At 39.5% G+C, this 15,638-nt stretch overlaps 1 protein-coding gene across 1 annotated transcript in view; it reads left to right on the top strand.

Annotated features, from left to right (window-relative positions):
- Positions 1-2,252: 2,252 nt before the first annotated feature.
- Positions 2,253-15,638, top strand: part of Rap1a (RAP1A, member of RAS oncogene family) — a 68,045-nt gene continuing 54,659 nt past the window's right edge. The window contains exon 1 of the mRNA XM_051199443.1: positions 2,253-2,363. The gene's annotated coding sequence lies outside the window, so the exon portion shown is untranslated. The remainder of the gene's footprint in view (positions 2,364-15,638) is intronic.

Raw genomic sequence — 15,638 nt, 5'->3', positions numbered from 1 at the left:
TTGGGAAAAATTATAAGAGAAAGAGAGAGAGAGAGACTTAAATGGTCCTACAGGGTATTAGTCTGGTGGACAAAACAAGAACTAGACTTTAGCTCTCCCTGGTCCCCTACATCTGCACCTATGTTCTGTGCCTTTACTACAAAACAGTCTGTGGCTGGGCTGTCCTTGTTCCTGTACACAGCCGGCTCCTCCCTCCTCCAGCACTGTGCTATGACCCATTGCTTCTTAGTTCCTGTCTTTCCTCTAGTTGTCTCCTCTTGTCTCTTTACCATAACTTTACTCTTCTAAAGCTCATCCCAAGACCATAAGGAAGCATCTTTTAAAGACTCTCTTTGGATCCCCTCCTCTTCCTGCTACTGCCCATTCCTCAGTTGCTAGGCTCAGAAAGCCCTTCTAGAGCTCTATCTTCCTCGCCTCTCCTTCCCACAACACACCCTAATCAGACATTTCCCATGAGATAACACTGAGAGCGTTTTCATCAAGCCCCCAGAAACCTTCATCAGGCCAAGCTCAGTCAATGGTTAACCTCTCAACTCTTGGCTCGGTATGTGGCTCAGGGGCAGAGCTTGTGGAGCATTGCCAATCAGGGTGGTGGTGGTGGGGCAGTAAGGACTGTGGGACTGAGGATGGAGACTGAGACTCAATTGTCTTCTTAGAGATTTCAGCAGTAGGTGATGGGACTGACCATTCCCTCTTTTCTGAAACAACTCCTACCAACCTCCTTTCTTCGCTGGTGCTCCTCTAACCTGACTGCCAGCCCCACCTCTCTTTAACCTGTACTTCTGTAGTGGCTCTTGGTCCTGTCTTCCAGCTATGCCCCCTCCCTAAGTGAGCTTATGCAGACCTGAGCTCTATGTCCTGAAGGATCTCAAATTTATATTTCCAGATTCACACTCCCATTGTTTATTTCAATATCACCACTTGGAAGGAAAACAGGAAAGTAGAAGTTTTTTTTTGTTTGTTTGTTTTAGATTTATGTATATGAGTGTTTTGCCTTCATGCATTTATGTGTACCACAAGTATGCAGTGCCCACAGAGGCCAGAAGAGGGCATCAGATTCCTCCTGGAACTAGAGTTACACCCTGTTGTTAGCTTAGCTTTCTCCAGACCCCTAAAATATAACTCTTGATTTTTCCTTTTGATTTGCTCTTACCCCATCTCCTCTTTCACTAAATGACACCAGCTAACAGGCCCCAAATCTAAGAATCATTCATAACCTTTTTGTTCCTTTCAATGCCTTCTCAAGTCCAACACCAACCTAATTAAAATGTATTTAATAAAACTAAAGTAAAAAAAAAATCTAAAATAAAGTAACACCGTGCACTCTGCTGCCACTCTTGTCCAAAGTGACATGAACAGCCACTTACTAAACTCCCCCTGTGGACATTTGTGCTTCTAGTGTGCATTTCATACAGACAGCGAGACTTACTCTAGTCCCCAAAGGGCCTAAAACTCACTATGTTGTTCAGGCTAACCTCAAACTTGTGGCAATCCTCCTGCCCCAGTCTTCAAAATACTGGATTACAAGAGTGAGTCACCACACCCTGAATAATGCTAACCTCTAAAATCATGAACTAGATACAGTCATTTCTGGACTCACCCTCTCCTCAGGGCTTCCTGTTGCCATTACAATAGGTCACAGGCTCCACAGGGTCTGGCCTGTGTATATATCCAGGAGTCTCACTATTCTGTTCTTTAGCCATACACTTTGTTCATCCACTCTTCCATTTGCCTTTTGCCATTCATGCAATATGGCAGATACATTTCCACTCTGGGTTTATTGAGGATTTTCTCTCAGAAGCGTTGTTCCTGTCGTGGATTTGCTAGACTTGCTTCTTCAGAGAATGAGTGAAGGTGTGCAAAGCTCTCCCTGGTGACCTGCGGTTTTTTGCTATTTGTTTATTGTTCATGTTCCCTCTCATAGTTCTGGAGAATGAAAGCTCTAGAAAATGACTTTCCCTGTATACTCCTAGACCAGAATCAAACACCTATTTGGTGCTCAACTAGTAACTGCCAAGTGAATGCATGCCCTCAAAATTTTCTTCGCTCTGAATTTTTTCTTCCTTCCTCATTCCAATTTTTGCTTTAATCACCTCCTCTAAGGCGAGTCCCCAACTGCCTTCTCCACAGACCTCATCCTTTGAAGCGAGGCTCCTTTAAACAGACTCGGGAAACGCGTCCGAAAAGGCGGGGCCCGGACTTGGGGGCGGGGCCTGCGTGCTACGTGCGTGCGCGTTCCGGAGGCGCCGCCGCCGCCGCTCCCGAGGCCGCTGCTGCTGCTGCTGCCGCCGCGCAGTGCCCGAGCCCGAGCCGCGGCCGAGAGGAGGGAGGAGGAGGAGGTGGAGGAGGCGCCGGGCCGCGGGGTGAGTGCGGGGCGCGAATGGGGAGCGCGGGCTGGCCGCACCTCGGTGGCCTCTTCATAGCCGCCCGCAAGTCCGGGGTGGCGGCCGGGAGCCTGGCGGGCGGGAGGGGCCGCGGCTGGAGGCCAGAGCCAGCCACGCCCGCGGACCGAGGCCGCCCGGCCGGGCCTGCGGGACCGGCCGCAAGGGGCGGGCCGCGAGAGGGGACGCGTGTCCGCGCCGGCTCCGAGGTGTCGTCCCGGGGCCCGGGAAGTGCGGTGCCCTCCGTGCGGCCTTTGCCCCGGCCTCCGAGCGCTGACACCTCCGTGTCCCACTCCGCCGCCAGCCGGGTTCCCGCCCTCCCTGCCCTCTGTCTTCTGCGGCTTGCCATGTGTTCGTCTTTGCAGCGTTGCTCTTCTCTCTGGTTCCTGCTGCTTCCCTTGAATTTTGTCAGGATAGAGGCCACGGTGTGATTCTTGTCTTCCTCCCATCGAGGGTGTGTGAGAGAGGAGTGTCGGGGTGGTGGAATTGTGGCTTGTCTCACGCAGAAAGTTAAGGAAACAGTGTCTACTGCTGAATTGTGTAATCTGCTATTGTAAGGAGAAGAACAAGGCAGGACAGTTGTGCTCCCCCCAAAACCCCGAGGTTTCCTCACAGGACGGAAAACCAGAGTTTAGGGGACCTTTGATCTTTTGGAAAAAGAGCTAGCGTTGAGGAACAGTGTATTGCCTTTGGGAAGGGAAAATCGTTTTGTCGCCGCTTTGAAGGAAGTACTGTGTAAGAAATGGAGTAAAGGGGCAGGAGGTTAATGGGCCAAGCGTTACAGGTACCAGCAGCCACTGTTTTCTGCTTCTTGGGTGGCAGAAGATCCGTTCTGTTTTTATTAGAATCAAAGTGTCGACCCTCAAAATTAACCAGGGTAGCTTGCCTTCAGACGCAGTCAGTTACAAGAGATGATGCTGGAAACAGGATTTGGAAACTTTCTTTGAGTTTCCTGTCAGAATGTGTGGGGGTGGGTATGCCTATGAGTAGTTTTTCTTTTCTTTTGAAGTAATTGAATTCTGCAACACTTTGATATAAGTGCTAGATTAAGCCCCAGACTCTCTTCTGTCTTTATGTTTTTCTGTAACAACACTTTGTTTCAAAATTAAATTTATATTGTTGAATATGCTTTCTTAGAGTGGTGTTTCAGTGAATCTTGTTTGGCTTCCTTGCTACTTCAAGGTTGTTGTTTGCATTCATTTTATCAAGGATTACATGTGGTGCCCCAACATTTGTTAAATGAATTGAATGGTTCACTTAAGTGTCTGATTTTCATTTCACGTCATTCTTAAACTTTTCTAGGCCACTGATACTTTTGAGAATATCGTGAAATATATGGGCTCTTTTTTTTCCCAGAAAATAGACATTAATGCACAAAATTTTGCATTTAATTTCAAGACTCCTCTAAAGTCCCCCTTAGACACTTATTTTAAAAGTGATCTGAAATCCCAGTTATTATTTAGTTTCTTATTGGAACTTTTCAAAATCGAACCTTTATTTGTGGCCTTTGGATGTGATTGTGTCTTCACCTTAAATTCTGGAGATTTGGGAACAAGGTTTAAGAGTGATTGTTCTTACAATTTTATGTTCTCAGTAACTATTACCCCCCCCCCCAAACAGGTTTCATGTATAGCTCAATAATGTAGTTGAAGAAGACCTTGAACTTCTATTGCCTCTACCTCCAGAGTGCTTGGCTAAGTATGTGCTTCCATGCCTGGTTTATGTGGGGCTGGGGATCAACTCCAGCTTCACAAATGGTAGGTAGTCGATTTATTCGCAGTCATTTTGTAGTGATGGGGATCTAACCCAGAGTTTCAAAAACAGTTAGTTTCCAAGCACTTTACCACCCAGCTATATCCCTAGCCCTAACCAGCAGTCATCTAAAAGCCAATACTCCTTAGTATTTTATGGCCCCTTAACATCCTAATCATGACTAATCAGGCTTTTACTTGTAAGTCTACCTTTTAGTAATAAGAGAATTTGAAAATCAAATAATTTCTTTTTCTCTCTTTCAAGCTTCTTCATCTGCATGGTTTTCATGTAGTTAATTATGAAAACATACATTATCAATTCATGCAGCATGTATACTGGGTGGATAAAGCAGAGTTCTTGCTGTCATCCCATCAGTCATAAGGGATAGACCATATCCAAGTAAATGTCCAGTGTCAGGGGATAGAGCTGTATGGAAGACAGAGGTCTGGTGAGGAGCTAGAGAATAACACTGCCAGGGAGGACCTTTAATTGGAGCAGGGAGACCTGGAGGAAGTGAGGGAGGGATGTGTGCTCCCTTGTGTTCAAAGAGAGAGGCTTCTAGTGCAAAGGCCCCGGAGTGTACATGGCCTTTTTAAGAACAGCTAGGAGTCCAATGTGGTCTGAGAACAGTAAACAGGGAGAGAAATAGGGCTTGAGATTAGAGAAGTAACTGCAGCTTATAAAACCTTGGATCCCATAGTAAGACCTTTATATTTTACTTTGAGTGAGTTGGGGAACCCTTGGAGGAGAAGAGAGACCTGATCTGACCTCAGTTTATAAACACCATTCTGACTATAGTGTGGAAGCCAATTTGGGTTGAGGAAGACAAAAATAATGTGCTAGGGATTGAACCAGGTCAAGTAAATACTCAATAACCAAGTTACATCCTGCCCTTTCATTTTTAACCTTTCAACTATTTTTAAATAGTCTATTTTCTTTCTATTGGGCATATAGATATCTTCCCCTCCCTGTTAAGATAGTGAAATTTCACAGTAGTCTAGGCAACGTGTTTTTTCCTTTTGGAATATCTTTGTGATTTATTTCTAAAAGAATCACTGTATATGAATGGACTTATCTAGTATATGTCTAAATTGTCTTCAAAGAATTGGTTATCCTAGTTTCAACAGCCATAGTTGTTGAGTATAAGTTTCATGACAATTTCATTTTCATTGGGTGTTCTTAACACAAAAAATTGTTTTGGTCACCAAATGAGATCTTTGGGACAGGTTGAATTTAGCTCACCTCACTCTTCAGCTTTTAACCACTGAGTGCTAATTGTTGGGAATATAGGTATTCCCAAATTAGAGGGCCTTTGCTTTCAGGGAACTTCCACCTTGGACTGTGTTTAATAATCTAATAGTGAAATAACTCTGAGTCTTGCGGTGTTTTCTGTTACTGTGAACTTTGTCAGTGGATGGTTGATAGTCTCATATAAAACATCTAGTTGCTCATTCTGGCAGTTACTTTTTCTTATAAGGAGTTTTTTTTTTTTTAACCTGCCCCTGTAATTTGTTTATGTTTTATGATATTTTGGAATATTATATGTTTGACCAAGTAGTCCTTGGTTAAGAGCAGTTGAATTTTTAAATTGTGGTGCGTTGTTATTCAGAAAACAGACTTATTTTGTTATGTAAGGTTAGCTTTGAATCTTTGACATTTTATTTAGTTTTAAGAGGAGGGTGATACCACTTTAGTTTTTTTGTTTGTTTGTTTTGTTTTCATAGAAAATTATACTGCCAAGACTTTGTTCAGTGTTTCTGGCTCTGGAATCTAGAAGGCTGGACTTGGTCTGAGCCAAAGCTATGACATCGGTAAAGGGAGGGAGAACAGCTGAGTTCCCAGAAAGCACCTAGTACTGTGTGGCATGTGCTGGAGAGTCAGGGAGTGTTCACCAAAGCTCAGTTTTCAAGGCTCCTGGCTCCAAACAGCTCTTTTTTTAGATGACCAATAGCAATAACTTGTACAAAACATTTATGTTTTATTATTGTGATACATGTAATGGACATATATCAATATAAACTTACTTCTACCCAATATTCTTTTCCAAATTAAGCTAATCACTTGGGGAAAGTTACAGCATAGCTCAAATATTTTATGCTCATCTCAATGTCATGAAATTACCACATTACTTAGTGTAGTTTTTTATCTTGTAGAAAATACTAGCATTAAACAGAAATATTTAAGCTTTCATGTGTTAATGAAAGGAAATTGAAGCATCCTTTGTGTGGGTCTGTGTATGTACATAAATTTGGTGTGGGTCTGTGTATGTACATAAATTTGGTGTGGGTCTGTGTATGTACATAAATTTGGTGATCAAAAGTAATAATTTTATGTACCTTTTAATATTTTATAAACTTAAAAGATAATTTACATTTTGAGGTTTTGCATTAGTGGTTATGGGTTTGCAGTGAGTGATCATGATCTCCCTCCCCAAGCATAGTTTTGAGATAACTGGTTAATTTGTCTCAAAGTTAAATTATCTTGATGAGTATTAAAGTTAACTTTATTCATTATTATGATGTTCTGATCAGCAAAGCAGCTCAGCAAAGAACTGTGCCATGCTCTCATTTCTGCTTGAAAATAGGCCTTTCAGAGTGCGGGATGCAAAGTGCACTCACACACGCGCCCATATGAAAAGGGAAGTTGTGTGATTATTTAAGGTAAAACTGAAACAAGAAACGGTGTGCTTTTATAAATGGAATAAAAAATAGTCCTTTTAGTATTATTTTCAGAAATACCTGATCTACACCTGGGAGATTAACTTGTTTTATGAACTAAACTTTAATTGCTATACAAATGAATGACTTTGAAAGAGTCCTTAACTTATTTAGGGCTTATAAATTTACTGTAAATAAATCTGAAAGAATTTCTTTATAAGTCATTCTAATTTTGCCACACCTGTATCTTTAGCTTATTTAATTTACATTGATAGGAAGTGACTCAAAGTATGGGATGGCAAAGTTAACGAAGCTTAAAATAAGGCATATGAATCATGTTTGGTTCAGGACATAATAAAATTTAGACATATTTCCTAAGAATATTAAAATACAGATACGTAGTAAAAAATGCTTTTGAATTAATTAGCACTTTAAAGGGCTTCACTTTGAACTCACAAGTATGAATCAAATATGCTACTTATCAAAATCATTAAATTTTTTATGGATTTGTGTATTTTGCCTCAGTGTATATTTGTGAACCATGTATGTGACTGATTCCCAAGGAGGCCAGCAGAGGATGTCTAATCCCCAGGGCTGGAGTTGTAGCAGTGTTCTTAACTACTCAGCCATTCTCCAGTCCCTTATTCATGGCTTTTTTTTTTTTTTCATTACTGTTTTATATCAACTTACTATGCTTGTGGGGGGTGGAGAAAATTGTTCAGGATAAGATTGTGCTTTAGTTTTCAAAGGCAAAACTTTAGGGATACAGAGAACTAGGTACAACTGTTAGATGAAACCATGATGGCATTAGTGCTACGGCATGTGAGTGGTAGGGAATCCCTTACTGTGTAGACTGCCAGATGTGTAGCCTAAAGAGCACATTCATTCACTGTGTTTTCAGTAATATTTTTAAATCCATTTATAAATATAATTCATTCTGTTCCTGACAGGTTTGTGGTATTATGCAACATTAAGACAGCAATTACTTCTTTAATTCTTGTAGTAGTTGGCATTTTTACTAATTTTACAATTTCATGTAGTTTATAATTAGCCCAAATCTAGTGGATGTGTGTGGAACTATCCTATATTCTTTTATTAACAGATCCGTTCAGCCATTGAACCAATGTTTTAAATTAAATTTTTAAAAAATTTATCTTATTTTATGTGTATGAGTCTTTTGTTTGCATGTATTTCTGTGTACCAAACAAGTATCAAGTGGAGTAAGCCAGAAGAGGGTGTCAGATCCCCTGGAACTGGAGTTATAGGTGGTTATTGGCTACCAATGAGTGCCGGGAGCTGAACCCTGGTTCTCTGGAAGGGCAGTCAGTATTCTTAACCTGTGAGCCATCTTTCCAGTCCCTAAAACATTTTTATTACCTATCTTTATGATTTCTGTGTATGTTATGCACAAGCCATGATGCATGTGTGGGTGTCAGGACAACTTGTAGGAGTTTGTTTTCTCCTTCCACCTTGTGAATCTAAGGGATCAAACTCCTCAAGCACCTTTATCTGCTTAGCCATCTCAGCTGGGATGTTTGAAAGAGTCAAAATTAAACTCTTCGTTGGACACATGTAAATATGTAGTATTCTTTTTACCGGAGTTTATAGTCTAGTAATCTATGCATTTTCATAGTGGGTTAAAATGGAATTATAGTTTTAGGTAAAATTCATCATACTAGTTAGCTATTTCTGTGTATTTGTTTTCTAACAGCTTTTTAGTATTTGGCTGTTCATTAAGTGGTAGGCCTGTGCAGCTTCATAAATACTATTCCCTAGTTGTCAAAAATATAGTAACAACACAGAGTGTGATGTAGCTCAGAACTCAACATACACACCAACCACATCATACTGAAGTTGTTTCCTTGTTAAGCTAACAGTTTTATTCTGTATTTAATGTCAAGGCTTGGGGTTTTCTTTTTTTGTAGAGCAGATTTTTATTTTTTTTTCCCCCTACATTGATTACAATCATCCTGTGCCACTAAAATGTCTACTTAGGAGGGATGTGTGAATAGACAAAGTTCATCAGTTTACATTCTTACTGAATACTGGGAGCTTGCCAGTTTTATTTTCAAGTTTCTTCCTCCTTAGACCTAACTCACATGCTTAAAGGAAATAATACTACATTTAGATTGCAAAATGAGGGTAGTTATTTTGGTTTTTGTTTGTTTGTTTGTTTGTTTTGTATGTTTTAAGTTAGAATTAATTTGACATTCATGTTCAATAGTCATGCATGGAAAATCTGCTGAACTGTGGTGCTTTTGGTGGGTAGGCCTTGTGCAGCTTCATAAATACTACTGAGTTTTGGAAAACATCCTTTATACAATCTAAAAGTAAACATGAGCAACAAAACGAGGCTGATGTTTGTCCTGAAAGTTGTAGCTTCTATTCCAACTAATCTTTCCTTTTTACCTTTAGGATTGTTTTCAGTGAATATGGTATTCCCTCCGTGTGTGTGTGTGTGTGTGTGTGTGTGTGTGTGTGTGTGTGTGTGTGTGTGTGAGAGAGAGAGAGAGAGAGATCAATATTACATATTACATTGTGGCAAATTTTGAAAAGAGCATAAATGTAAAGAAGAAATCTAACATTATTGATGATCCTGTTACACAGAGAAAACTACCAGCAATGTTTCAGTATATATTTTTCCAGGTATTTATTTTCATATACAGACTTATTTTTATAAAAGTTAGAATTATGCCTTATACTATTTTTCCTGTCTATATGGGATGTTGGTCTCTTGGTTTAGAGCTTTAAGGTTGATCTTTATCATATTATTATTATTTTAAATATCGGAGAGACATTTTTGTACATTTATCTTTGATTGCATTTGTTTTTGTCTTTTCTTCCTTCCTTAGCTTTGGGCAGCGGGATAGTTCCCAATTAGAGTCTTTATGGTTGTCTATAGACTTCCTAGTATTAAAAATGTGCAACTTCATTATAGTGTATGCATTGAAAAAGTTAGTTGTAATAAGTTCCTTTAAAAATATTTTAGGTGAATGTGATTAGTGACAAAGGAGACAATTGAAGTTGTAATTTGAACACTGTGGGTTTTATTAATTAATTTTTTCAGATTTTTCCTCTAAAATTACCAATATGAGAACATTTATTTTTGTTTCAAAGGTATGTACTCACATTGTTCTGACTTAGCCATTGTTTACAGATGGTTCTGGAGTTGACAAGCCTGGTCTACAACCTTGCTTCACCAGTTACTAAGTGCATAGTTTTAGGCAACTTACTAACTTGATGATTTGATAATTTTAAATATTGGTTTCTTATTTTTAAAGGATAATAATAGTACTACCTACATCATAAGTTTGTTGAAAAGGTTAGAAATAATATTTAAGACTGCTTGACATATAATAGGCATTTAATCAAAAGCCACCTATTTTTGTTATTTTTTTGTCAGTTTCATAAGTGGGGAGGGTAACCTCACTGGGTGTAGTGGCTCATGCCTTTAAGCCCAGCACTTGGCAGGAAGAGACAGGCAGATGTTTGATCTACATAGCTAGTCCTAGGCCAGCCAGGGCTTTATAGTGGGACTCTTTTTAGTGTCCAGAATGAATTGAGACAGGAAAAGATGGGAAACAGGGAAGTTGGTTTAATTTAATAACAGATAAGGCAATATCTAAGTGCGTAGTGGAAAACAAGAGGGAGAATTGGGGGAGTTGCTAAAGTCACTTTTGTGTCAGGTTTGAAGAAGGGATTCAAAAGAACTAGTATTGAATTTAGGATCTAGGCTAGACAGAGTCAGATTACCTTTGAGAGGGAACAACATAGTCTTGGTTGTTACTACCTTCTTTAAAAAGGTTAAAAGACTGTTTTCATGCCACAGGCAAATAGTAACATTTTTGTTTTTTCTAAAACATGTTCAATTTGCTACAGAAATTTTGTTTAGCATTGTAAATTTTTAGTTTAATTAGTTATTAGGGAATCTTCAGGTTTATACTTTGTATTCCGGAGATAATTGTAAAACTGTTCAGTGTAAGGTGACATTCTTTTCCACAGGTTAAGACATTTTTTTAAATTACTGTCTTATTTTAAATGTATGGGTACAAGTATGTCTGTGTACCATATGCATGCCTGGTACCCACTGAAGCCAGAAGAGGGCACTATAGATCCTTTGGAACTGGAGTTAGAGATAGTTGTAAGCTGCCATATGGGTGCTGGGAATTGAACTCACATCTTTTGGAAGAGGAACCTGTTTTCTTAACTGCTAAGCCATCCCTCACCTCCCTCACCTCCCTCCACCCATGTTTTTTTATTCCTTGTAAACACTACCAGACATGACAGCATCATTTAAATGAGCAGTGGTGATAATACACAACAGCTTAGAAGTTGAAGACAGCCAAATAAAGAGTAACTACAACAAAGGGAAGTTGAGTGAATGGCCTTTAGAAAAAGTATTACTGTAAGTATTCTTATGCTTTCAGATGCCAGTTTTAGTAATTTTAAGTGCCTGCCTCTATTATTTCCCCTTGGCTGAAAATAAGTATATAGGTTGATCAGACATTTGATATTAATCTATCTAAGAAGTAAATTAATATTAGCTGTGAATTAGCTGCTCACTATTATCCATTTGGAAACCAAAAAACCTTCTTGTAGTTTTAAGATGTTTATAATTAATTTTTAACTAGTCATTTCTCATTTCTTTCAAATATTGTCTAGATGGAGAAATGAAATTTAAGGTGCTAGGAATTGAAACCCTAGACACTATATGGCCAGACAGGTGCTCTTACATGGGGCTACGTACTTACTTAGTTCATTGTTAACTTTTGTTCAGTTTTCTTCCCTTATAAGTATCTTTGAAAATACTTTAAATTCACGAACAAGTATAGCAACAGTGTTAGAGACTGTGTTTGTTGTTGTTTTTTTTTTCCTGAATACGTCTTATGTTGAAACTGCACAATTTCAGATCTATTAATGTAGATGGTATTTCATTTTTTTTTTTAAGACTTCAGGTATTTAGAATGCTAATTTATTGTCACAAAATTCAAGATTCTGGTTGAGTCCGTTTTGAATAGGTTTGGGGTTATTTTTTGTTCACTTGAATAGAAGTCAGAGTTATGATAATTCCCTTAGGACTGATTACTCCTTCCCACCCTCCAACTTTGGTTAAGAAAACAAGATCTTTCTGAATTGGGCCATCCTGGCACTGTCTCCTCTATGGCATATTTTCCTGTGTCTTACATTCTTGGAAACCTGCTTGTATTTGGCATGAAAAATAAATTATTAGATCAAGTAGCTAACAGTTAACTATATACTATTAGGATTACTCTTTCAAAACTTTTTTTTTTTTTTTTTTTTTTTTTTTTTGTTTGTTTGTTTTAGTTTTAAGAGGTAGGGTCTCATTGTGTTGCCTAAGCTGGTTTCATATCCCTGGACCTAGGTGAGTCTGCTGCCCCATGCAGCAGGAGTTGTCACTGTCAGTGTTTGGCTTATTTGTCCAGTTTCTACATGAGGTGACATGAGTATGTGAAATAAGACTCTAACCTTTGTATGTCAAAATTGCAAAGCAAATGAGTAGGAAAAAAAAAAGTCACACAGGACTTTGAGAATTGGTTTGGATTTTGTGATAAATACAAAGGGAAAGCACTACTCACCAACTTCCTGTGTGGATAAACAGATAAAAACACTTTGGATTTGAAGGCAATGTTGCTAAGAATACTAACTAAAAACACATCTGTAAACAGTAGCGTGTCCCCCCCCCCTGTGTGTGTGTGTGTGTGTGTGTGTGTGTGTGTGTGTGTGTGTGTGTTTACACATGGACCAGCATTGGCACACGGAGCCATAGTTGTTGTGTATGGGGGTGGAACCCTTTAGTGTTGGTCCTCACATCCCACCTTGTTTTTAGATGGTTTTCTTTTGCCATTGTATACATCATCAGGCCAGCTGGCCTGTGATTTGCCTTTGATGATTCTCCTGCCTCTTTCCATAGGTATACTGGGATCACAAAGACACCTTGCCCTGTCCAGCTTTATACAGGTTTTTGAGATTTAACTTAGGTTCTCTCACCTGCTCAACTGAGCCCTCTATCCAGCCCTGTAGAATACATCACTTTTTTTTTTTTTTTTTTTTGAATACATCATTACTGTTTTCACCATGGGTCTACAGAGATCAGAATGACTTACTCTAAGTATTGCAAAAATTGTGTGCTTTTGGTATGGTGCTGCACACCTTTAATCTCAGCACCTGGGAAGCAGCTTCTGGAGGATCTCTTGAGTTCAAGGTCATCCTAGTTTACATATTGAGTTCTAGGGGCTAGAGAAATGGCTCAGAGGTTAAGAGCAGTGGCTGTTCTTCCATAGGTTCTGAGTTCAATTCCCAGCAACATACTGAATTCTAGACCAGCCATGACTTTATAGCTACATAGGAGACATTCTGTCTCCAAAAAGAAAACCAACACTCCCCTCTCCAGGTGGGTGGGGTGTGTGTGTGTGTGTGTGTGTGTGTGTGTGTGTGTTGAGAGAGATGTATGCATGTATATGGGTATTTATGCAAGCTATTGCATATCTTTCCTTTATTTTTTTAATATTTTATTTTTTATGTGCATTGGTGTTTTTGCCATGGGTGTTGAGTCTCCTGAAACCAGGGTTACAGACTGATGTGAGCCATCTGTAACATGGTGCTGGGAATTGAATCTGGGTCATCTGGAACAACATTCAATGCTCTTCCCCTGAGCCATCTCTCCAACCCTGCATCTTTCTTTTAGCCAGTAATATGTAAATGCAAGTCTTTGACTGATAGTTAAGTGGCAGAGTTCTTGCTGAGCATGTGAGAGCATAGTGGGTTTGATTCCTCGGTCTGGGAAAACAATGTTGTTTATGTTGGGGAGAACTTAGTATTGCATTACATTAATTTTAAGTCTGAAAATTCTAGAGTTCTGGTTAGCCTTGACTTAATCTGACTAGTAAAATATCAGTGTACTTGATACAAAAAGCTCTTTAAGTACATGGAATCCATGTAAAAATAAAAAGATTCTTTTCATAGAAAGGATAGAAACCACTGATAATCTCCTTGGGGACTTAGAGAAGGGAACTAATATTTCTTTGATGGTAGACCTAACATTCCACTTAAATTGCACAATCAGTCTCTGAAGTGGGTTCTGGTTGTCTTAGTTAGCTTGATAAAGTCATGGAGGGGAAGAAAGGGTTTATTTCACATAACAACTTTCTGTTCAGACATTGTTACTGAGGAGAGTCGGGGGAGGAACCTGGAGACAGGAACTGAAACAGAAGCCAAAGAGGAGCACAGGCTTGCTCCTCCTAGCTTGCTTAGTTTGTTTTCCTTTGCAACTGTGGACTGCCTGTCCATGGGTACATCAACCCACCTATGTCAATCATTAATCAAGAGAATACACTACAGACTTACCTAGAGGCAATTTGGATGGAGCCATTTTCTCATTTGATGCTCTTCTTGCTAGATCACTTTAGCTTGTGTCAAGCCACTCTCAACAAGGACAATTTACCTCTTGTTAAACCAACACATATGCATAATCACTATTAAACCATTAACTTTCCTTTCTTGTTTGCCAAGGGCTCATCTTAATATCATTATCAATATAAAACATTCCATTTTTGAAAGTCCTACAATCTTTAAGAATTCACATTAAAAGTGTCTTTAAAATATCCAGTCCTTTAAAGTTCTAAGCCTCTCTAAAGCACCCAGAGCATCTCTAAAATATCCAAAGCTACTTTAAAGTATCCACTTTCTCTCAGATTCCTAATTCTCTGTCAGATTTCTCTGCCTCAAGAATTCTAAAGTCTTGTTAACTGTGGGCTCTTGTAAAACCAAAAATAAGTTGTATAGTTCCTACTTCATGGGGGAAGAGCCAAGACACTGTCAGAGTCAAATTAAAGCAGAACCCAGCTTTAACAGTGTGCAAAGTTCAGCACTTGTCATCTGGGTCACACTCATGCTCCTTTGGGCTCAGAAGGGCCTGCCTAGACTACTTCTCTGCTCCATCCTCTGCAGCACAACAGCTTGGGATCTCCTAAATGCTGGGATCTTGCCTGCAACTGGGCAGCACTTCATCAGTAGCCTTTCCTGGGATCTCTTCAGGATCCTAAGCCTGCTATATGGTACCAAGCCTCAACTTCTCTCTGTGGGGCTCTCTTCATTCTGAGGCTTCTACTGCAGCTGAGGCTTTACTTTCATATATGGCCTCTCTCACAGTGCCAAGCCTTAGCTGTTCTCCATAGCTCCTTGATGCCTTCAAAACGAGTATCACCTGGGAAACTCACATTACCAATTTTGGTGGCCGTTAGGAAGTATAGATTTGCCCCACTTTGGACTATAGTTTCTCTAATTCCACAGAGTTCTGACACCCTCTTTTGGCCTCTGCCAGCATCAGCACATGGGTGGTGCACATGTAACAGGTGTATACACACATAAAATAAGATTGTGTGTGTGTGTGTGTGTGTGGTTTACATTTACACATACGCTAGTAGACTTGCTGATCCTTAAGAGTCTGGGTATTCTACTGCCTTTACCTCTGATTTTGTTTGTGATCTTGGGATCTAAACTTAGGTTCTCACTGTTATCCACTCTAGGCACCTCTCTTTATAAGCCTACATCATTATCATATCACTTAAAAACTTGCTGTTTTAAAATGAGGTGATGGAATAGCAATAGTCAAACTATTGTGCAGCCAACCTTAGTTTTCAGCTCACATCTGACTGTTGCAGTTGTATATGTGTGTGGGGGGGGGTGGGTCATATGCTTGTTTCTTCTCTCAGCTTATTACACCATGTAGTTAGTTGATCAGAATCATGAATTGATTATTCTAAGGCATATAATTGCAATAGAGTTATCTAAATATGTGAATAATGATAGTTTTTTTTTTTTTTTCTTT

The sequence above is a fragment of the Phodopus roborovskii genome, unplaced genomic scaffold (genome assembly GCF_943737965.1).
Source record: "Phodopus roborovskii unplaced genomic scaffold, PHOROB, whole genome shotgun sequence".
NCBI lineage: Eukaryota > Metazoa > Chordata > Mammalia > Rodentia > Cricetidae > Phodopus > Phodopus roborovskii.
The sequence above is the reverse complement of the archived record's forward strand: the minus strand, read 5'-3'. Positions and strand labels throughout refer to the sequence as shown.